Source organism: Sciurus vulgaris (assembly GCF_902686455.1).
Source record: "Sciurus vulgaris genome assembly, chromosome: 3".
Classification (NCBI taxonomy): Eukaryota; Metazoa; Chordata; class Mammalia; order Rodentia; family Sciuridae; genus Sciurus; species Sciurus vulgaris.
The window spans coordinates 59,711,825-59,734,388 of NC_136463.1; the positions used below are offsets into that span (position 1 = coordinate 59,711,825).

Consider the following 22,564-nt stretch of genomic DNA (forward strand, 5'->3'; position numbering starts at 1 on the left):
TGCCAGGCTGACCCTCTCTGAGGGGCGGGTCCCGGGGCTCAGGTGCGGCGGAGGCCGCCGGACCTCCGAGCAGCAGGAGCGTCTGGGCCCAGCGCGGCTGAGTCCCTGGCTCCGGAGTCCGAGCGGTGCCGGGCAGTGGGGGCCAAGAGTGGGCGAAAGGAGCTGGAGCCGGGCGGGATAGGGGAGACGAGCAAAACTTCTCCCCGGGCAGTGCCGGGTCCGCAGAGTTACGGCCCACAACAAAAGCGGCGGCCGGGGCGGCCTGGGCGCTGGCGCGCGGTGCCCGGGAACCCGGCGGCGTGCGGGACGCCGCCTCGCCTGCCTCCGCCTGGCACCGGCTCCGGCTGCGCCGCCCGGCTGGGGGAGGGTAGGAGCGGACACTGGGGACAGCGGCTCGCTGGCCGGCTCGGGCTTTGTGCTCGCGGCAGTTCAGGCTCCAGTGCAGGCTAGCAGACCCCCGGGGCTGCGTCCGCAGGCTCTTGACTAGGGGCGGCGGCCGGGTCACCCTCTCCGGAGGAGTGCGCCCCCCTCCCCCATTGTCCCGGCCTCCCGGCCGTTTGCGGCTTCCAGGTTGACTTTTTAGGGGGTTGGCTCCTACTCTGCTAGGACTGTGTGAGCCGAGCATGCGCGCTGGAGGCGTACGTGTGCGGAGTGGAAGGGGGGAGGCGGGTTGGTGGCTTCACAATGCAGCCCCACGTGCTGCCAGATTTAAAGAGAGATGAACCAGCAGTTACCCCTGCTGTCCAACGCCCCGCAAGTGTCATTCCTGGTTCAGGCCATCTTCCCCCTACTTATCCTGCAGCCAGGCTCCGCTGGCACTGGGTGCAGAAACCTAAGGCTGGAATGAAGAAATCTGTCTTTGAAATGGATTGTGAATTTGAGGTGTTAGTTAAATCACCTTTGTGGCTTCTTAAGAAAAAGGTTTTCGGGGGCTGTTACAGATTGTATAATTAAGTTTATTATTAGACTATGAACAAGCAGGTTTGGACAAGTATTAAAGTTCTAGATGATCAGCGGTACTGGCTTGAAGTGAATGGAGAAGTTCTAATGATACTAAAGCCACTAGGAATAGTGTGTTAGAAAAGCAATAGAAATATAGCAACCTTATTGCACCTTACATTTGCAAACATTCCTTTTATGTCTTTTTTTGAGAAAATGATTAAGGTTTTCTGTTGTCTTCTAAGAATTCTTTAATCGGAATAAGTTTAAAATTTTTTTTTAGTTGTCAATGGACATCTATGTATGTATGTATGTATGTATGTATTTATTTATTTATTTATATGTGGGGCTGAGAATTGAACCCAGTGCCTCACACATACTAGGCAAGTGCTCTACCACTGAGCTATGACCCCAGAATAATTTTTTATTATGAGGTGAACTAATATAAATAAAGTACTAAATATTAAAACAGTACTCAACCTCCCAGCTCCCCCACCCCAAACTAGGGAGTGAACCCAGGAGCGCTTTACCACTGAACCACCCAGACTTTTTTTTTTAGACCGAGGTGGGACTTGGTTGGTCTCACCAAGTTACAGAGGCTGGCCTTGAACTTGTGATCTTATGCCTCAACCTCCCAAGTAGCTCAACTCACATAATGGAAAAGATAAACATTTTAAAAGGTGCAAAAGAAGTTTGCAGTTACTAAGAAAGTAAAATATGACTAATAGCAGTAGCAATATTAAAAAAAAAAAAAAAAAAAAAAAAACTTTCCTATTTGTGAACCAGCTCCAGATTTTAGTGAAAACTTGCTTTAGTTTTGCGTTTCATTTTTTTTTTAAACAATATTCCAGATATCAATAGAACACTTCTCAAAGTACTCTTTATTAATGGTTGACTTTCTGGTAGGGTGAATTAAAATATATTTTATAAGGCAGAGGAGAGAATGATTTAATTTGTAATTTTTTTCAAGCCTCCATGGTAAAGTCACTTAGCTGCTAATTAACTTTTTTTGCTTTCTCAAACAGTAGAACTGTTCTTTATACTTTCTGTAATTAATTTTTGAAGGATGTTAATGTATGGAACAGAAGGTCAAGATACTGTAACTGGAATGTAGAAACATCAAGTTTATTTGGAAAGACTTGATAACTACTTAAAGTTCTTGTTTTACTTTAGTAGCATGTAGACTGGTATATGTTCTTCACTTGAAAACAGGAGTGAATAAAAAAACTGTAATCTATTGAAATCACTTAGAATGAATTTTTGAAAGGTTTGATAATAAATACTTTAAAAATCTTGAAATGTATTGGATTGAGTGGATAACATAAACCTGTAAGCCATTCTAGCTACTAGAATTCCAGAAACTTTCAGCATCAGTGGTCAACAATGGCTTCGTTTATTTTGCCCTTAGTCTGCCAGTGGTAAGGATTTTAATTAATTACCTGAGAGAAATTATCAGATGTGTTGTCACTTTAGGGAAAAACATGGTTACTTTCAGAATCAAGCAAAATGGTTTCCTTGGGTTTGCACAGCTTCATCAAGTTTGGTACCCATGATATTTTGGGCTGATTATTGTTGTGGGGGCCTATGCTGTGAATTATAAGTGGTTTAGCAGCATTCCTGGCCTCTACCCACTAGATGCCAGTAGTACATTCCCAGTTATGAAAACCAGAAATGACTCTGTTGCCAAATACCCGCTGGATAAAAATCATCCCAGATTGAAAACCAGTGAGTTGAGGTGTTTTAGTGAAGACCATTATGGCAATTGTGATGCAAGTAAGAAAACAGGTTCATGAAATAAGATAGGTTGTATATTTCTTTGTAGTATTATTAGATTATGACTTACTCCTTTGCAAATTCATTAATAGCAATTCAACTTTTGCTATGCAATAAGTTGAACACTTAAGAAATTCCTCAGCACAAGAGCCCAATTTTTAAAAAGTTCTTTCTTTTTCTTTTCTTTCTTGCTAAATTATGAACACTGGTTAAAATAGAGTCCAAAAAAATTATAATCTTTTCTCCTCAAGTTCTTTTGATGGAAGGTACCATCATTGACACTTGTGTGCCTTCCAGAGAGGTTTCTTGTATATGTATATATGGGCTAATGTTTACTGAGTACTGACATGTACCAGGTGCTGAGTCCTTACCATATATTTTCTCATTTAATCCTCTCCAAAAGAAAATAGAGGCTTAGAGAGGTTAAATAACTTGCCTAAGGTCACAGGTACTGCTAGTGATGTTTCTAGAACTAGGATCTTATTTTAGAGACTATTTTTAGAGTTGTTTTTTAATTGGGTATATTGCTCTTGAGGAAATAATAACTGAGACAGTCATGAAAAAAGATTTAAAAAAGTTATTCAAAATTAATTTATCCAGTAACTACCCAAATTGTTTTTCTCATTTTAATAAAATTTATTGTACACAATAATACATATTAAAATCATGAGTGTTTTTGTGCCTGTGGTATTGGGAATTGGGATACAGGGCCTTGCACAAGCTAGATAAAAATTCTACCACTGAACTATACTCTGAGCGCGAGATTCTTAAGGTAAGCATAATAGGTGTATGTTAATCATTGCCAATTTATAGCCAACATTCTGCAGAATCAAGGAAGATGCCTTTGAATTTGTGTCATAGACTGGAGGAACGTAGCACCAAGCTTTCTTGGTGTTGACAGTTAATGGAGAAGAAATTTGGAATTAGTTCAACTCATTCCCTACACTAACCATACAAATTTTATTATATGATGAGCAGTTTTAAGGAATATGAAGACTTTTTTTAATCATTGGGTTTTTTTTTTTTTTTTTAGATTTTCATTAGTTATGTTTTCATAGGCATGCATAGGCATTTCACATTTTCATAGACATTCTAAAACTAGGAAGAATTCCTTTATGCACTAATGGTAAAATAATGTCTTTTACAGTAGAAATCTTTTTCTTTTAATATATTCTTTAGTTGTTTTTAGACACTTTTTTTTTTTTTTTTGGTGGTGCTAGGGATTGAACCCAGGGCTTTGTGCATGCAGGGCAAGCACTCTACGCTGAGCTATAGCCCTAGCCCAACAGTAGAAATTTTGATTGTACATTTGAAAGTAATCTGGAAAATTTCAAAATCTGCAGTTTCCTGGCCACCCAAGTAAGCAGGTTGTGAGGAAGTGTTTCTTAGACTTGGTGTACAATAGAATTATTTGAGAAGTCGGTAAAAATAGATTCCTGACCCCACCTCCAAACATTATTACTATGTATGTCTTGATGGGGCCCTAGAGTCCAGGTTTATCCCCCCCCCCCAGTACTGGGTATTGAACCCAGGCTGCTTTTACTACTGAATTGCATCTCCAGCCTTTTTTTTTTTTTTTTTTTTTTTTGAAACAGTGTCTGGTTTATAGACTTGTGCTACAGTACGTGACTGGAATCTAGTTTTTAAAGTAGCATTTAGGCAGGGTTGATTGTGAAGCAGATGGTCTGAGTTACACTGCAAGGTGCCCTAAACTATTTTCTCCCTTGGAGAACCACCTCCAGGGACCCCAGTTCCAAGTTTTGTGTTAAAGGGTTTCATCAGCAGCCCCGCCATTCCTAGGCCATTCAAAGGAAGGGTTAGAAAGACTTATTCTTGTTGGCCTTTCTAGACTACATTGGCACCCTGACACAGGGTCCCAGTAACAATCTTAACTAAGCAGAAACAGAGTAATTGATTATTACTCTATTTAAAGTAGAGGATGTGTGTGATGGGGATATAATATTGAAAGTTAATAATTGAGCTGAGGTTGTAGCTCAATGGTAGAGTGCTTGCCTAGCATGTGTAAGGCACTGGACTAGATCCTCAGCACCACATACAGATAAATAAAACAAAGGTGTTGTGTCCCATCTACAACTAAAAATATGTTTTAAAAAAGTTGATAATCTACATATTTAGAAATGGAAGAGAGCCAGGTACAGTGGTACACACCTGTAATCCTAGTGGCTCAGGAGGCTGAGCCAGGATTGCCAGTTCATAGCCAGCCTCAGCAAAAGCAAGGTGCTAAGCTACTCAGTAAGACCCTGTCTCTCCATGAAATCCAAAATAGGACTAGGGGTGTGACTCAGTGGTGGAGAGCCCCTGAGTTCAACCCTCTGTACCCCCTCCCCCCAAAAAAAAGAAATGGAAGAAATTTCTATAAGTATATTTACATTGCATCAAATTACTAATTATTTAACAGAAGTTGATACTTTTTATATCCAGAAATCATTACAGTAATACAGAAATAATGCAGATACTGCATATTGTACTGAATACCCTGTGACAGAAAAAGCATAAATAAAGCAAACATTTTGGGGAAATGGTATTGTATAATTTGCAGCTCCTGAAGTTGAAGAAACATTAAGGAATTATTCATTTGATGTGTTGTTATAGAATCTAAAAAAGCCTTAACTTTTTAGTGAATATTTTTGTTTATTTTTTTGGTACTAGGGATTGAGCCCAGCGGTGCTTTGCCATTGAGCTACATTATTTTTTGTCTAGGGACAGGATCTCATTAAGTTACTGAGGGCCTCACTAAGTTTCTAAGACTGGCCTGGAACTTGGTGGTCCTCTTGTTGCTTTTTGACCCCAACCCTTTATTTTACTGTGTTAAGCATTGAGTTCATCAGGCTAAGCAGGCACTCTACCATTGTAATACACCCGGAACTCTTTGACTTCCATTTTGCAGGTGAAGAGTGGTTGTACTTTCAAGATGAATTTCAGTTCTTTGCTTATTTTGTTCTTTGGTACTTAGTACAAGTGTGCTGTGGCAGGGAGGGTATGCCATCTTCTGGTAGGTAAACTCTGACGTGGGTGAGACCTTGCCTCAAGCAAGTAAAATGTTAAGTGTTCTTTTATTTTAATGTGCTCAGATCAATTTAGGATGACTATTTTGGCATTTCCAAATTATTACAATACTTTTGTTAGAATTTAGATTTTTGTTAGAGTCTAGATGACCTTTAAGGGTCCTTCTAATATCATTTTTCATTGGTTTATAGGAAATAACTTTTCAGAGAAAGTATATGCTTTTGGAAGTAATCTGACAAGGTAAACGTAGTGTAGTTATACATGTTTAATTGCATTTCAGATATAGAAAGATACAAAGGAGAAAAAGCAAACATTTTCCAAATTTTGTAGTAAGCATGAATTATTTGTATGAACACATAAATGACAGAATAAAGAATAAAATGAGGCTGGGCATGGTGGCACACTCCTGTAATCCTGTTGGCTTAGGAGGTTAAGCGCCCCTGGGTTCAATTCCTGGTACAAAAAGAAAAGAATAAAATGAGACTGGTGTGAATACACACCTTTAATCCCAGCTACTTGGAAGGCTGAGGCAGAAGGATCACAAGTTTGAGACCAGGCTGGGTAATTTAGCAAGACCCTGTCTCAAAATAAAAATATAAAAAGGGTTGGGTAGCTCATTGGTAGAGGACTTTCATGTATGTGGGAGGCCCTGGGTTAAATCCCCAACACTGCCAGGAAAAACAACAACAACAAAAAAGTATAAAATCCTTTTTCAGAAAAAAAGAATATTTGTTAAAATATAGCAATTTAAATTTTTCTTCCCCTGTCATAGGATAAACTCATTTGAACAAATCAGAAGTGTTTATAAGTGCTCCTTCATTGATAGGTTTTGGCCCTTAGAGAAACTTCTGGAAAAAAAATGATAGTTTGCTGTTGTTGTAGAGATGCATATACTTCTTTATGAAGTTATAACCTAGAAAATTTATGAAAAGAAAGTTTTTCTTCAATTCTTCCACTCCCTTGGTGCTAGGGATTCGAACCCCTGCCTTTCTGCTTCCAAAGCCAGCACCCTACCGGATGGGCTATATCGTCAACGTGAAAGTTTTTGTAAATGGAATTATGTTATCTTTTTAAACTTCATATCCATTTCTAAATCTAAGAAAAACTTACACTGCTTTTTCTCTGCTTTTCTTAGCTTTACTTATCTATCCTGTTGGTTAATAAAGATATGTTAAAAGTATGAATGACAATCCGTTTATATTTCTACTTGGTAACTGATTTTGCTTTACTTTTTTTGGGTGGGTGGGGTATTGGGAAGTGAACCCAGGGGCACTTTACCAAAGACCCACACTTCATCCCTTGTTATTTTTTATTTTGAGACAGGGTCTCACTAAGGCAGTCTGAGGCTGGCCTGGAACTCCTGTTTCTCCTGCCTCAGCCTTGGAAGTTGCTGGGATTAATAGGCATGTACTACTACTCCCTGCTTACTTTACTATTCTAAAGCAAACTTGCTTTTAGATAACAGTTTAAAAAATTGAAACATTTTTTAAAAATGCCATTTATTTGATGAGACACTGGTTTGATTTGCTTTTGAATGTGCATATACTTTAATTGCATTGTCCTTTTCTTTTTCTTATGTAAGATGTACTAACTAGGGTTTCTATTTAAAGATAGCAACTGCTAGGTGAAAGAGTTTTTAGACGTGACTGACTCTCAAAGCGTGATCCATAAAAGGAAATACTGATAAGCTGGACATCATCAAAATTAAAAACATTTGTTCTGTGAAAGACCTTATTATAAAAGGATGAAAAGACAAGTTACAGCCTGGAATAACGTATCTGGCAAAGAATTGTACCTAAAATATGTATAAGCTCTGAACCCAACAGTAAAAAAAAAAACATCCATTTAGAAAATGGACAAAAGACATGAACAGTTATTTTGCTTATGACACACAGGTAGCAAAGAAATGAAAAGATGTTCGACACCGTTAGACATTAGAAAAATGCAAATTGAAAGCACAGTAAGATGTCATTACAACCTGTTGGTTAGCCAAGACCTGAATCCCAGATGTTCCAGAGACTAAGGCAGGAGAATCTCATGTTCAAAGCAGCTTCAGCAACTTTATGTCAGCTTCTACTCTGCAGGTGGCAGAGGCAGCAGCTAAATACTTGGGTTTTGAGTTTTTCTTCCCCATTTTGTTGTGAGGGACAGACTGGTGTTTGGCAGGAGGTGCTCTTTAAGCCATTAGAAGAAGAGCCCCAGGAAACTGTTAAACCTCAGAATTTTTCAGAAAAGGTTAAAAAAAAAAAGTGATGTGATTACTGGTATTCCTCCCCCCTCACACACACTATTTATTGATAACTTCAGAGTTTTTCTTACCCAATTTCCTTCTACAAGTGGTTTTGTTTAGAAGTAGTTCTATTAAAACTAAAACTGGGAAGAGCCAGGTGCAGTGGTGCTTGCCTGTAATGCCAGCCACTCGGGAGGCTGAGGTAGGAGGATCACAAGTTCAAGACCAGCCTCAGCAATTTAGTGAAGCCCTAAGTCACTCCCCCCGCCCTCTTTTTTTTCTTGTGGTTAAAAATTGACATAAAATTACCATCTCAACCATTTTTAATCTTGTTTTTTTTTGTTCTGTTATGGTGCTGGGGATTGTATCCAGTGCTGGGGATTGTATCCAGTGGTACTTAACCACTGAACTACATCTCCACCTCTTTGTTTTTATTTTGAGATAAGATCTCAATAAATTGCTTAGAGCCTCTCTAGGTTGCAGAGGCTGGCTTTGAACTTGGAATCCTCCACCTCAGTCTCCTCAGCCACTGGGATTTACAAAGATGTACCACTGAGCCTGGCTAATCATGGAGTTACTGAATTCATTGGTGTGAAACTGATCTCTAGAATTTTTTAATTGTACAAATCTGGAAGTATGCTCATTAAATCGATTCTTCCTCCCCCTCATTCCTTGTTTCTATGAATTGGACTATTTTAGATACCTTATGTAGTAGAATCATACATCATTTGCCTTTTTGTGATTGACTCATTTTACTTAGCATAATGTCCTTAGGGTTCATCCATGTTTTACCACATGACATGGTTTCCTTTCTTTTTAAGGTTGAATAATAATCTATCATGAATATGTGATATTTGGTTTATCCGTTTACCTGCAGATGGATATCTGGGGTGCCTCCACCTTCTGGCTCTTCTGAATAAAGTTTCTATGAACATGTGTGTGCAAATATCTCTTGGAGACCCTGCTTTTGATTTCTTTTGTATATATACCCAGAAGTGGGATTGCTGGATCTTACAGTAGTTCTATTTTAATTTTAACAAATTATAGAGCAGTTTTAGGTTCTTAGTAAAATTTATCAGGAGCTAAAAAGATTTCCCTTATACCTCCTGTCTGACACATACATAGCCTTCCCCTTATCAGCATCCCCCACTGGAATGTTACATATGTTATAATTGAAGAATTATTTTGGATAGTTATATTTGTACTTTTTTTTTTTTTTTTTTTTGTACTAGTGATTGAACCCAGAAGTGCTTTACCATTGAGCCACATAATCAGCCCTTTTATTTTGAGGCAGAGCCTCACCAAGTTTCTTAGTGCCTTGCAAAGTTGCTGAAATTGACTTCAAATTTGGGATCCTCCTTCCTTAGCCTCCTAAGTTTCTGGGATTACAGTGTGCACCACCATGCCTGGCTTCTATTTGTAATTTTTTAATGACTCTCCATATTGTTCTCTAAGGATTTATCATTTTATAAATCTTACCAGCAGTATACAAGGAACGATACCAATTTCTCCACATCCTTGTTAACATCTGTTGTTAACTGGTTTATTGCCTGTAACTGAAGGTTATCAATCTTTTTTCAAATGGAGATCTCCTTTTTAAAACTTACTATTCATAGTTAAAACCAGCAAGCTTAGTTGTCATATTAACACTTGCAAGGAAGTTGGAATAGAGAGATCTACAATTTTTTTTTTTTTTGGTATGGGAGATTGAACTCAGGGGCACTCAACCACCGAGCCACATCCCAATCCTATTTTGTATTTTATTTAGAGACAGGATCTCAGTTGCTTAGTACTTCAATTTTGCTAAGGCTGACTTTGAACTCTTGATCCTCCTGCCTCAGCCTCCTTAGCCACTGAGATTACAGGCATGCACCACTGGGCCTGGCAAGAAATCTGTAATTTGAGATAGAAATTTCATCTTAATTTTATTGAACCCTGTGTACAATTGCATTGAGACCGGGGAGAATATAAAGGTATGTTATTCCTTCTTGAAATGCTACATTTGGCAATACTATGTAAACAAAGTTATAATACAGTATTATCAATATGGATGAGCTTGCAGGGGCACACATATTTTCAGGGAATAGAAAGCAGCACTGGGAAGGAGTGATTAATATTGGGGGAAGCTGGGGAAATTAGGGAAAGATTCACAGGAAAAAGACTAGTTGGATGCAGCAGAATCAAGATTTCATTTCTCTTAAGAGCATTGGTTTATATGCTTAAAAATACCTTTGCATTTATCATTATAGAGAAAACAGTAATTAGAATCATTTGACATGATAAAACAAAGCTAAACTTGACAAATTTTAAAAAGTAAATACTGAGAGACAACTAGTCCTGTTGCAGATATAAATAGTAAATGAAGTTCTAAGAACAGTCTGAACACAACTCTCCAGTGATAGCAGCAATTTGTAATTAAAAAAAATTTTTGGGGGGGGTGTGGTACTTGGGGTGCTTAACCAACCAAGCCACATCCCCAGCCCTTCTCATTTTTTTGTTTTGAGGTCTTGCTGAGTTTAGGGCTTCACTAAGTTGCTGAGGCTAGCTTTAAACTTGTAATCCTCCTGTCTCAGCCTTCTGAGTTGCTGGGATTGCGGGTATGTGCCACTATACCTGGCCTTAAAATTTATTTTATATACTTAATTCTCTTATGTACATGTATGATTCCACGAATGGTGTGAAACTACATCGTGTACAACCATAGAAAGGAAAAGTTGTATCTCATTTGTGTACAGTGAATCAAAATGCAGTCTGTAAAAATAAAATTAAAAAAACCTAGGGTAAGATGATGATGATGATGATGATGATGATGATGATGGTGGTGGTGGTGATGGTTGTTGTTGGTGGTTTGTGTGGTGTGGTGCTTGGGATTGAACCCAGGGCTTTGCATCTACATAGCAGGCACTCTACCACTGAGTTACATCCTCAGCACAAGAAGTCCCTACCACAACCCCCACCAAGTTTATTTAGCAGGTAAATGACAGAATTAGAGACAGAACTAGATTTCAAATGCAGGTCACCTTATTTAACAAGATTTTTTTCTTTTTTCTTTTTCTTTGTCCCCCCCCCCCCCCCCCCTTTCCTTTTGTTGCTCTGGGGCACTGGGGATTGAACCCAGGAGCAGGAGCAGGAGCACTCTACCACTGAGCTACATCCCCATCCCTTTTTATTTTTTGAGTTTGTCTATTTTTCGTCTTCTGTGCTTTAGGATTCCATAATTAAAGTATCAATTTCAAGGCTGGTGTAGAGAAAAAATGTTACTCTAGTTTTTCTTAATAAGTTTCACCTTATATAAGCAGAGGATTATTTTTATCTCTCTCTCTTTTTTTTTCCTTCTGTATTTAGCAATGCATAGGGTGGTTTATATTGTCATCACTAGAGGTCTAGGACTTTAGGTTTGCTCTCTTTTTTCAAACTGCTGTGACCATATGAGGTGCAATTGTTCCCTCAGGAACTGTATTTTCAGTGACTTCTTTGGTTGTTTCTACCTCTCTCCCTTAGGATCATGCCTTTGCTGCTGCTTTTGCCCTTAGCGTTTGCCTGATGTAAACAATCAGAACAAAACTTGTTACCCAGTTTGGTTTATATTTAACTCTTGCAGGAGCAGCAGTGGTGCAGGGAGAGGGTGTTGTGCTGCTGCCCCCTTCAAGGTCTAAGGCATATCATGGAGCTTTCAGGGGAGCAATACTACTGTGTGGTAGGCTCTTTTTTGGGAGATGCCGGGGGCTAAATCCAGCGTCTAGTGCATTGTTGGATAAGTGCTCTACCACTGGGCTATATCCCCCAACCCTTTTGTTGTGGTTGTTATTTTTTTAATTTTTAATTATAAAGCAGTTTTAGATTTATAGAAGAATCGTCAGGTCAGTACAGAGAGTTCCTATATACTCTATACCCATATCTTAAACTTGTGTTACAGTTATCACAATTAGTGAGCCACTGTTTGATATATCATTATTAACAACCATACTTTATTTGGATTTCCGTATTTTTTACCTGATGTCCTTTATTCTGTTGCATGATGCCATGTTGCATTTGGTTGTCATGTCTTCCTATCCTCCGTTGGTATGTAAGACTTTCTTGGTTTGCTTTTCTTTAGATCTTACACTTTTGAGTAATGCTTGTCAGGTACTTTGTAGAATTTCCCTCAAATTGGATGTGTCTAGACTGGTGTAATGGATTTTCAGGAAGTATACCATAGACAGGAGGTACTTTTCATCCTTTAAATATGGTATTCACATGATAGCAGTGGGGTTTTAAGCCTGGATCACTTTGTTAAGGTAGTGTTGAAAGGTTTCTCTACTGTAAGGTTTCTTTTTTTTCCCCTTTCCCTTCTCTTTTCTTTAGGTACTGGGAATTTAACCCAGGAGCATTCTGCCTCTTGAGGTACATCCCCAGCTTTTAAAGATTTTATTTATATCTGGATACTGTAGGGCACACCTGTAATCCCAGAAGACTAAGGAGGCTGAGGCAGGAGGATTGAAAGTTCAAGGCCAGTCTTAGCAATTTAGTGAGGCCCTAAGCAACTTAGTGAGACCTTGTCTCAAAATAAAAAATAAAAAGTACTGGGAATGTGGATTAGTGGTAAAGTGCACCTGGGTTCAATTCCCAGTACCAGGGGAAAAAAAAGATACTGTTTTGAAGCAGGGACTTGCTAAATTGCCCAGGTTGTCCTCGAACTTGCAATCCTCCTGTCTCAGCCTCCAGAGTAGCTGGGATTTTTATCATGAACCACCTTGCCTCAGCGCTTACCCTTTTCTTTTCTTTAAAAAAAATTTTTTTTTTAGTTGTTGATGGACTTTTATTTTATTTATTTACTTATATGTGGTGCTGAGAATCTAACCCAGTGCCTCACACATGCTAGGCAAACACTCTACCACTGAGCTACAACTCCAGCCCTATTACCCTTTTCTTTATAAACTAGCAAGTCCAGCTCACACGCATGTGGAAAGGACTAAGCTCTACCTCCTGGAGGAGGGAATAGCTACTTGTATTTGGAATTCTTGTATTAGGAAGGTTTATCTCTTCTACCTCATTTGTCTCTTTATTCAATCATGTATGCAGTGTGGACCTTGTATATTTTATTTTGTTCCTTGGGGTAAAATCCGTATTATTCAGACTTTCCCAGAGATTTCTTATAAGAATGGAATTCCGTGATTTATGTAGCTGGGAAGTTCTAGTCTGAATGCAGTCTCATGGCAGAATTATCTCTTACTTGAGCCTTTAGCTGTTTGAGTAGATGAATTTCAATAGCATTAAGAAGTATCATCTGTTTTACTCAGAATCTGATTTAAATGTTAATGTCATCTAAAATACCTACACAGAAACACCTAGAACAGGGTATGGCCAAATATGTGGGTTCTGTTGTCTTGCCAAGTTGACTCAAAATTAACCATCATACAATTTTTATTTTGTTGTTTTAAGGTGTGTGTGTGTGTGTGTGTGTGTGTGTGCGCGCACGTGCGTTCTTCCTTATTTTCTATAAGATATGGTGGGCCTATCTTGTATTTAGTATTTTTCCTATCCTAGTCCTAGAGTCAGCTACTTGTTCTTTTAATTGAAGAATGGTATCTAGAAACCAAAATTTGGGAATTGGGAGGGAGAACTCATTTCTACTGGAGTGTGGCTACTTTGTAGGAGAAAAGTAGGTAGTTTCTATGTTTAATATTACCCCACACAGATACACATCTATAATGTTTGTTTCTACCAACTGGCATACATTAAGTGAAACCTAAGTTCATACCAAGTTATCTCATTCTACTCAAGTCCCAGAATTTTCCTTCTCCTTTTCCCTTCTTGTTGATAGTGGGGAAAAACCCAGCCACCATCATCACCCACCATCTATATAAAGGCAGTTTTGTCCTCATCTTTTTTTTTTTTTTTAAGTTGTAGATGGACACAATACCTTTATTTTATTTATTTTTATGTGGCGCTGAGGAGCAAACCTAGTGCCTCACACGTGCTAGGCAAGTACTCTACCACTACAACCCCAGCCTGTCCTCATCTTTTGAGTTGTCAAAGTACTGCTTTCTAAAATCCCGTAGGTCAGCTCTTTTTTTCTCCCCATCCCCTTCAGTGAGGTTATCATAATATGTAATGTGAATTGAGTCTCCCTCACTGAAGACTGAAATGCCCTGAAATACTTTGGATATTAGGGATGCCCAGCCAGTAAAATCTATATATAGGCATGTACCGTTGCACCCAGCCATGTGGTTTATTTTATCTATTTATTTATTTATTTTTAAGTATTTTTTTTAGTTGTCAATGGACCTTTATTTATTTATATGCAGTGCTGAGAATCAAACACAGTGTCTCACACATGCTAGACAAGCGCTGTACCATTGATCTGCAACCCTAACCCTGGTTTATTTTATCTATCTATGTATCTATTTATCTATTTATTTTTTGTATCAGGGATTGAAACCAACCATGCTTAACCATTGAGCCATATTCCTAGCACTTTTTAATTTTTTATTTTGAAATAGGTTCTCGTTAAGTTGTTCAGGGCCTTACTGTCTTCAAGGCTGGCTTTGAAATTGTACTCCCCCTGTCTCAGCCTCTTGGGTCGCTGAGATTATGGGCCTGTGCTACTGTGATTTATTTTATTTTATTTATTTATTTTTGTGGTGCTGGGGATTGAACCCAGGACCTTGTGCACATGAGGCAAGCACTTTACCAACTGAGCTATATCCCTAGCCCCTGTGGTTTATTTTAAAAATGTGTTTTGCCTATGTCAAAATTCATTCTGAGGATATACATTTTTTGACTTGGGAGGCTGAGGCAGGAGGATTGCGAGTTCAAAGCCAGCCTCAGCAACTTAGCGAGGCATTAAGCAACTCACTGAGACCCTTTCTCTAAATAAAATACAAAGTAGGGTTTGAGATGTAGCTCAGAGGTTGAGTGCCCAAGTTCAATCCTCAGTACTGCCTCCTCTCCCCACAAAAAAAGATAATAAATTTTGTGGATTTTGGCAAGAACAGAGTGTCAGTTATCTGTCATTGCAGGACTATACAGAATAGTACCCTAAAATTTACTGTGTCCTCATTTTTGTTAACTGTTTCCCCTCCACCATTCCCTGGCAACCACTGATCTGTTTCCTTTTCCCTTTTTTTTGGATATGTGTGTGTGATGCTGGGGATCAAACCCAGGGCCTCATGTCATAAGCAAGTGCTCTATCACTGAGCTTTAGCTCTTGTCCTCTTTCCCTGTAGTTTTGCCCTTTTCAGAATGTCCTGTGTAGCTTTGGAGTCTGGTACTTTGACCTAGCAACATGGATTTAAAATTCATCCCATGTTGCTTGAATTGGTAGCCTATTGTTTATTGCTGAATGATATTCCATTGTGTTCTTTCTATTGTTCACATTCCATTGTACCAGTTTGTTTATCCATTTGCATGTTAAAGAACATCTTGTGTGTTTCTAGTTTGTAGTGATTATGAATAAAGCTGTGAACATTTGTATATGAGTTTTTAGGTTAATCTGTTTTCAGTTCACTTAGGTAAATATCTGGGAGTATGATTGCTGATTATATGACAAGTCTAAATTTATCTTGATAAGAAACACCAGACTTCTTTAAAGTTGACTTTACTTTGGGTTTTATTTTAAACATAGTATCACTTTTTTTTTCTTTTTTCTTTTTTGTACCAGGGATTGAACTCAGGGGCACTTAACCACTGAGTCACATCCCCAGCTGTTTTTTGAATTTTTTTTAGAGACAGGGCCTCACTCAGTTGCTTAGGACCTCACTGAGTTGCTGAAACTGACTTTGAACTTGAGATCCTCCTGCTTCAGCCTCCTGGGTGTTCACCCCCATGCCCAGCTCACATAGTATCATCTTTTTTTTTTTTTTTTTTTTTATAATTTTTTTTTTTAGTTGTTCATGGACCTTTATTTTATTTATTCATATATGGTGCTAAGGAATGAGCCCAGTGCCTCACACATGCTAGGCAAGCACTCTTACACTGAACCATAACCCCAGCCCAACATAGTATCATCTTTTTTTTTTTTTTTTTTAATGTTTTTGGTTGTAGACAGACAAAATACCTTTATTTATTTATTCTTATGTTGTGCTGAGGCTCAAACCCAGTGCCTTACATGTGCTAGGTGAGCACTCTACCACTGAACCAACCCTAGCCCCATAGTATCTTCTTAATGCATTGTTACTCATCTAGATTTTCATACACTTGTATTATATTGTATGATCAAACTGTAATTCACTCTTTATTAAGGAAGTTCTTAATATTATAAAAATAATGCATGTTCATAAAAAAATATAAGCTATAGCAAAGAAAATAAAATGAAAACTAAGTCCTCCCCTATTTGTCACATTCTCCATAATATAATTCATCTTTATGATTCCTCTTAATTTGAGAGTAACTTCTATGAAAGATAAATAATTTAATGATGCTACTTTTCTTAATTTTTATTTATAGCTGTATTAATGCTTGTCCTCATTAAGGTAAAGAAATTAACTTATTCTTTACTGATTTCCTCCCTTCTAATTTTGTTGATTGTATTATTGTTATATTGTCAGGATTTACAATGTTTATATTCTCTTTATAACTGAAATAGTTTTATGTTTTGTCTCAAAAAAAAAAAAAGAAACAGAAAACAGCGTTTATATAATTGTGTTAATATATTCATTATAATACCAATTAATGATGTGAACCTAGAAGAGTAATTCTCATTATTGGAACTTGACATCCTTCTATCTTCACTTAGTTTTTCTGGTTCATACTAAGCTACCATTTTTCTTCTACCTCATGTTGTCCTCTTTATGGTTTTTATAAAGAATATATGCTTGATTAATTTTTTTTAAAAGGACACAATACCTTTATTTTATTTACTAATTTTTATGTGGTGATGAGGATAGAATCCAGTGCCTCACATGTGCTAGGCAAGTGCTCTACCAATGAGCCACAAACCCAGCCCTGCTTGACTAATTTTGATTCCATGCATATTGAAAAATGCCTTTGTTATTTCAAGTGTGATTACAGCATTTCTCCCCATGTTTGATTATAAGGTTTTCTGACGACTGAATTCTGGGTTCAGTCTTTTCCCCTTGGAACTTGGCCATTGTTCCCATGTGTACAGTATCCATAATTTCTCCTAAGAAGACAATAAATGAAAAATGATCTAGATCAGTATAATTTTGTTCCTGTGTATTTTTTTTTTTTTTTTTTTAATTCAGGGATTTCCTGTATACTTGCTGCTCTAAAATTTACCCTTGTGTTTCAAGTATGATATTTCATTTGTTCATCATTTTAAACTCTCAGCGTGCTCTTTGAATGGGCTTAGGTCTCTGACTCAGAACAGCCTTTCGTTTATGTGTGTATGTATGTATAAATATCTGATTTTGGGTCGGGGCGGGACCTTTCCTCCATAGTCTCCTCCTTTGTTTCCCAGGGCTTTAATTCCTTTTTCTTGTCCTTTTCTATTTCTAGTGTACTTTTTCTTTTGTCTCCACTTTATTTCTCAGATTAGTAAATTGGTCTTTAGCCATGCCTTTTTTGTTGTTTAAATTGCCCATTTAATTTTTCACTTTGGCAATCATTTCTCTAATTTCCAAGAACTTAGGCTCTTCTTTTTTTAAAATCTATGTTTAATTATCTGGTTTTTTATTATAGCTGTTTTTATTGTATATTCTTTCAAATCACAGTTTTATCGAGGTTTAATTTGTATGCCATATAATGTGCTCATTTTAAGTATGTAGTTCAGTTTTTTAAAGTACATTTATAGAGTTGTGCAGCCATTATCACAGACTTACTTTTCAACTTTTCTTAAAATCACTCCCCAAAAAGTTCTTGCACATTAGTAGTCACCAGCTTAACTCCTAGACAACCCATTAATCTACTTCCTTTTCTGGATATTTAATATAAATGTCCAGAATGAGATAATATAATGTGTGTTATTGGTGTATGACTTCTTTTACTTAGCCTAATGTTTTTAAGGATCAATCATATTGTTCCAACACTATTCTTTTCCTGTTGAATTACTTTGGAACTTCTGTTGAAAACCTGTTTACCAACCTGTTGTATAGGCCTCTTTTGAGACTCTGTATTATAGTATACCAATCTGTATATGCCTGTCTTTAGGCCAGTATCAAAGTTTCTTGATTGCAAGTAGGTCTTGAAATTATATAGTATAAGTCCTCCAATTTTGGATTTTTTTTTTGGTCTCAGGTTTTTTTCAAGCCAGTTTAAATTTCTACCAAAAAAAGGCCAGCTATGATTTCAAATAGAATTATAGTGACTACAGAAATTAATTTGAGAATTAACTTTTTATTTTTGGTACTGGGGATTGAACCCAGGGGCACTTAACTACTGAGTTAAGTGAGCATTTTTTATTTTTTATTTTAAGACAGGGTCTTACTGAGTGGCATAGGGCCTCGCTAAGTTACTGAGTTTGACCTTGACCTTGGCAGTCCTCCTGCCTCAGCCTCTTGAGTAGCTGGATTTACAGGTGTGTGTCACCACGGCCGGCAAGAACTGACATCTTAATAATATTGAGTCTTTCATTCCCTAAACAATCATGTTTAGTATCATAGGGAATGAATAGCTTCCTCATTTTTGTAGGTCCTTTTCTGGTGGTACTGGGATTGAACCTAGGGCCTTGCTTGTGCTAGGCAAGCACAGTACTGTTGAGCTACATCCCCAACCTTTTTTCAAATTTTATTTTGAGACAGGGTCTCAATAAATTGCCCAGGCCAGCCTTGAACTTGATATCATCCTGTGTATGGGATTACAGGCATGTGCCATCACACCTGGCCTCTTCTCCCTTCTTATACGTGAGAAGACAAGCCTCAGGATGGAGGATATGGTAGAAGGTGCTCTTCAATGAGTTTTGTCTCCTGGTATTCATGCTGTTGGTTAGTCCCCTCACAATAAATCAGGATGGATCTGTGTAACCAACAGAATACAGCTGAATGCAGAGCTTGGAAGACTTTGTCACTAAAGATGTTGCAGTTTCTGCCTTGGTCCCTACTGGATGCTCCCAGTGGAGGAAGCCAGCCACCATATTGTGAGGACACTTGAGCAGTCCTGTTGAGGGCCCATGTGGAGAGGAGCCAGTAGCCAGCACCCACTTTCCAACCATGTGATTGAGCCACCTTGGAATTGGAGCCTCCAGCCTCAGTCAGCCTCAGTCAGTTCTAAGTGCAAGGATGAGAGACCTTGAGCCATAGCGACCTATCCAAGACACTCCCAAATTTCTGACCCTTGTAAAGTATAAGAGACAATGAACAACTCCTAGTATTTAAATCTGCAAGTCAGTGCAGGGTCTGGTGGGTGTTGTACAGCAACCAAAAGTCAACACTAAAGACCTCAAGAGAGGAAAAATGGAGACATGGGTGTCTTTGCTATCATGATGCCACTTCACTAACCAACCATGAAAGTGCTTACTTTTCCATTTCTGTCTGTCTCTTTATTTATTTATTTAATGGTATTGGGGATTGGACCCAGGGTTTTACGTGTGCTAGGCAAACCTCTGCCACTGAGCTATATCCTTAGCCCTTTTAAAATTTTTATTTTGGTACAGGGTCTTCTCTAAATTGTCCAGGCCGATCTTGAATTTGTGATCCTCCTGTTCAGTCTCCTAACTTGCCAGGATGACAGGCATGCATGTGTCAGTGATCTCTTCTTAATTTTATTTTTCCTGAGTCTCAATAATGATTGCTAGTTGAAGGTAACTGATGGGTCAGTTCTGTATTTATTTCATACTGAAAGTTCCATCTTTAACTTATATCTGATAATATTTTTGTAAGCATCCAATTCCTCATTAAATTCCTTTTTAAAAAAAAATAAATTTTTTTGGTACAAGGGATTGAACCCAGAGGTGCTTAACCATTGAGCCACATTCCCAGCCCTTTTTTATATTTTGTTTTAAGACAGGGTCTGTTAAGTTTCTTAGGGCCTCCCTAAGTTGCTGAGACTCACCTTGAACCTATGATCCTCCTGCCTCAGCCTCCTGAATCTCTGGAATTGTAGGTGTGTGCCACAATGCCCGCCTACTAAATTCCTTCTTAAAACATCTAAAGTACTTTAGTTTTCTGCCCTGATCCTTTACTAATATACTTTTGTTTAGCATATGAATCATTCCAGTGGTCCTTTGGAGACTATTTCTTTATGGGTTAAGGAATAAGTAATAGTGAAGTTAAAAAATGATTATGTTCTGGCCACTTATCTTGTTAATGGTTTTTTCATGATCTCATATGATTTTTGAATGAGCTAGAAAAAAGCTTATTCTCTGTAGGAATGTGCAGATAATATTATTATGGAGATAATATGATTGATTATATTATCTAAGTGGTTTACATAGATAATGATGGCCCTGTCATTTCATTTTAAGTTTTTTTTTTTTCAGTCTTGGATGTATATCTGTTCAAGTAGTTTAATTTGTAGAGTAACATTACCCAAAGTGAGAAATTCTGTGAATGCTTTATTTTTTTGAAATGACTATACTAGTTGAAACTTAGTTTGACACAGTGTTCTAAATTAGTTACCTTAGCCATACTGTGTGGGATAGAAATGCTGGTTGGTGTATCAGAAATAGGATTCAGGCTTTTAAAATTTTTTTAAAAATTTGTTTAAATTAGTTATACATGGCAGTAGGATACATTTATGCATTTTGATAAATCATACATAAGTGGAATATAATTTCTCATTTTTATGATTGTACATATTGTAGGGTTACATGGGTCATGCAGTCATGTATGTACATGAGGTAATAATGTCTGAGAAATATGGAACACTTCACGAATTTGTGTGTCATCCTTGTGTAGGGTACATGCTAATCTTCTCTTTATAGTTCCAATTTTAGTATATTTTCTGCCAAAGCAAGCACAGAATTCAAACTTTTTAAGGAGAATTTGCTCTTGATTTTGGGGGTGGGGGTAACTGAGGATTGAATTCAGGGGCACTCACCACTGAGCCACATCCCCAGCCCTATTTTGTATTTTATTTAGAGACAGAGTCTCACTGAATTGCTTATCACATCGCTTTTGCTGAGTCTGGCTTTGAATTTGCAATCCTCCTACCTAAGCCTCAGGAGCCCCTGGGATTACAGCCCAGCAGGAATTCTCATTCTTTTACATAAATATTTAAATGCTCTCTTTAAAAAATGTTGGGTTTGGGGGCTGGGGAGATAGCTCAGTTGGTAGAGTGCTTGCCTTGCAAGCACAAGGCCCTGGGTTCGATCCCCAGCACCACAAAAAAAAAAAAAAAAGGGGGGGGGGTTTGGGAGAGACTGGAGAAATTTTGCTTCTTTTAGTAGAGAAGACAATAAAACTTGTAATTGCCATAAAATTAGAGGAGCATATAGCTGGAGGAGTTGGGGAAAATATCACTATGATATTTTAGCTGGGAACTTGTAAGATATTTTTAAAAAGTCAGAGCAGTTGTGGGAATGGTTGGGGTTAGTGGCGCAGGAACCAATAAAGGATATTGAGCTATTTTTAAGTATCCATCATTGAGTCATAAGAGTTCATTAGAACTCACAAAATGTGTTTTACCTAATTTGGTTTACTCTTAGTTGACTTTTTAGATGATATGAAACTATACTTGTACTATAATAGGTATTTGACTAGTGAATACTGTCTGAGATTTATTTCTTGGTACCAGGTAGTTTATCTTTACCGAGGCTCTGCAGTCAATGTTCTCTAGGTCTGGTTTATCTGAAATCCCTGTGGATTCTTGCATGGACATTGTAGTCTGGAATCCTTTGAAATTATAATCATGCATAATTCCAGTCACAGGGGAGGCTAAGGGAAGAGGATTGCAAGCTCAAGGCCAGCCTCAGGAATTCAGTGAGACCCTAAGCAATTTAATGAGACCCTGTTTCAAAATAAAAAATTAAAAGGAATTGGGAATGTCACTCGGTGCTAAAGCACCTCTAAGTTCAATCTTCAGTACAAAAAAAAAAAAAAAGGATACTAGTAGTAGAATGACGAGTTTAAAAGGGGCAAGAGCAAACATACACATAAAAAACAAAGCCAAGTACAAAATTATAACTGCTTTAAGGAGAAGGAAAAATACAGGACTAGGATGTACAGTGGTAAAGTGCTTGCATAGCATGTACAAGGCTTTGGGTTCAATCCCCAGCACTGAGGAAAATGGGAAAAAATAAAGAAAATATCCAGAGAGTAAAAGTTCACTAAAAATAAAGGCCTTTTTTTAGACACATTCTCCATGTCAACGACTTTGAACAACTGTTTAGGGATATGAGAGAAGACTTCTAAGCAATAAAAAGCATTTGAACTGATCCTTTGCCATTCAATATGAATTTACTTTACCAAGCAGATATGAAGAAAGAAATACCTCCAAATCCCCATAAAGAAAGTATGTATAAACTGGGTGTGGTGGTATGTACGTGTAATCCCAACAACTCAGGAGGCTGAGGTAGGAGGATCTCAGGATCAAAGCCAGCCTCAACAACTTAGCGAAGTCTTCAGCAACTTAATGAGACGCTGTTTCAAAATAAATAAAAATGGGGATGTGACTCAGTGGTAAAGTGCCCCTGGGTTCAATTCCCAGTACCAAAAAAAGAAGACCCCTCCAAAAAGCAAAAAACAAAAACCAAGTAAACTAAAGAGAAACAAAGTAAGA

General features: G+C 37.9%; 1 protein-coding gene across 1 annotated transcript in view; it reads left to right on the forward strand.

Annotated features, from left to right (window-relative positions):
• Positions 1-22,564, forward strand: part of UBE2G1 (ubiquitin conjugating enzyme E2 G1) — a 95,846-nt gene that overhangs the window by 696 nt on the left and 72,586 nt on the right. The window lies entirely within an intron of this gene.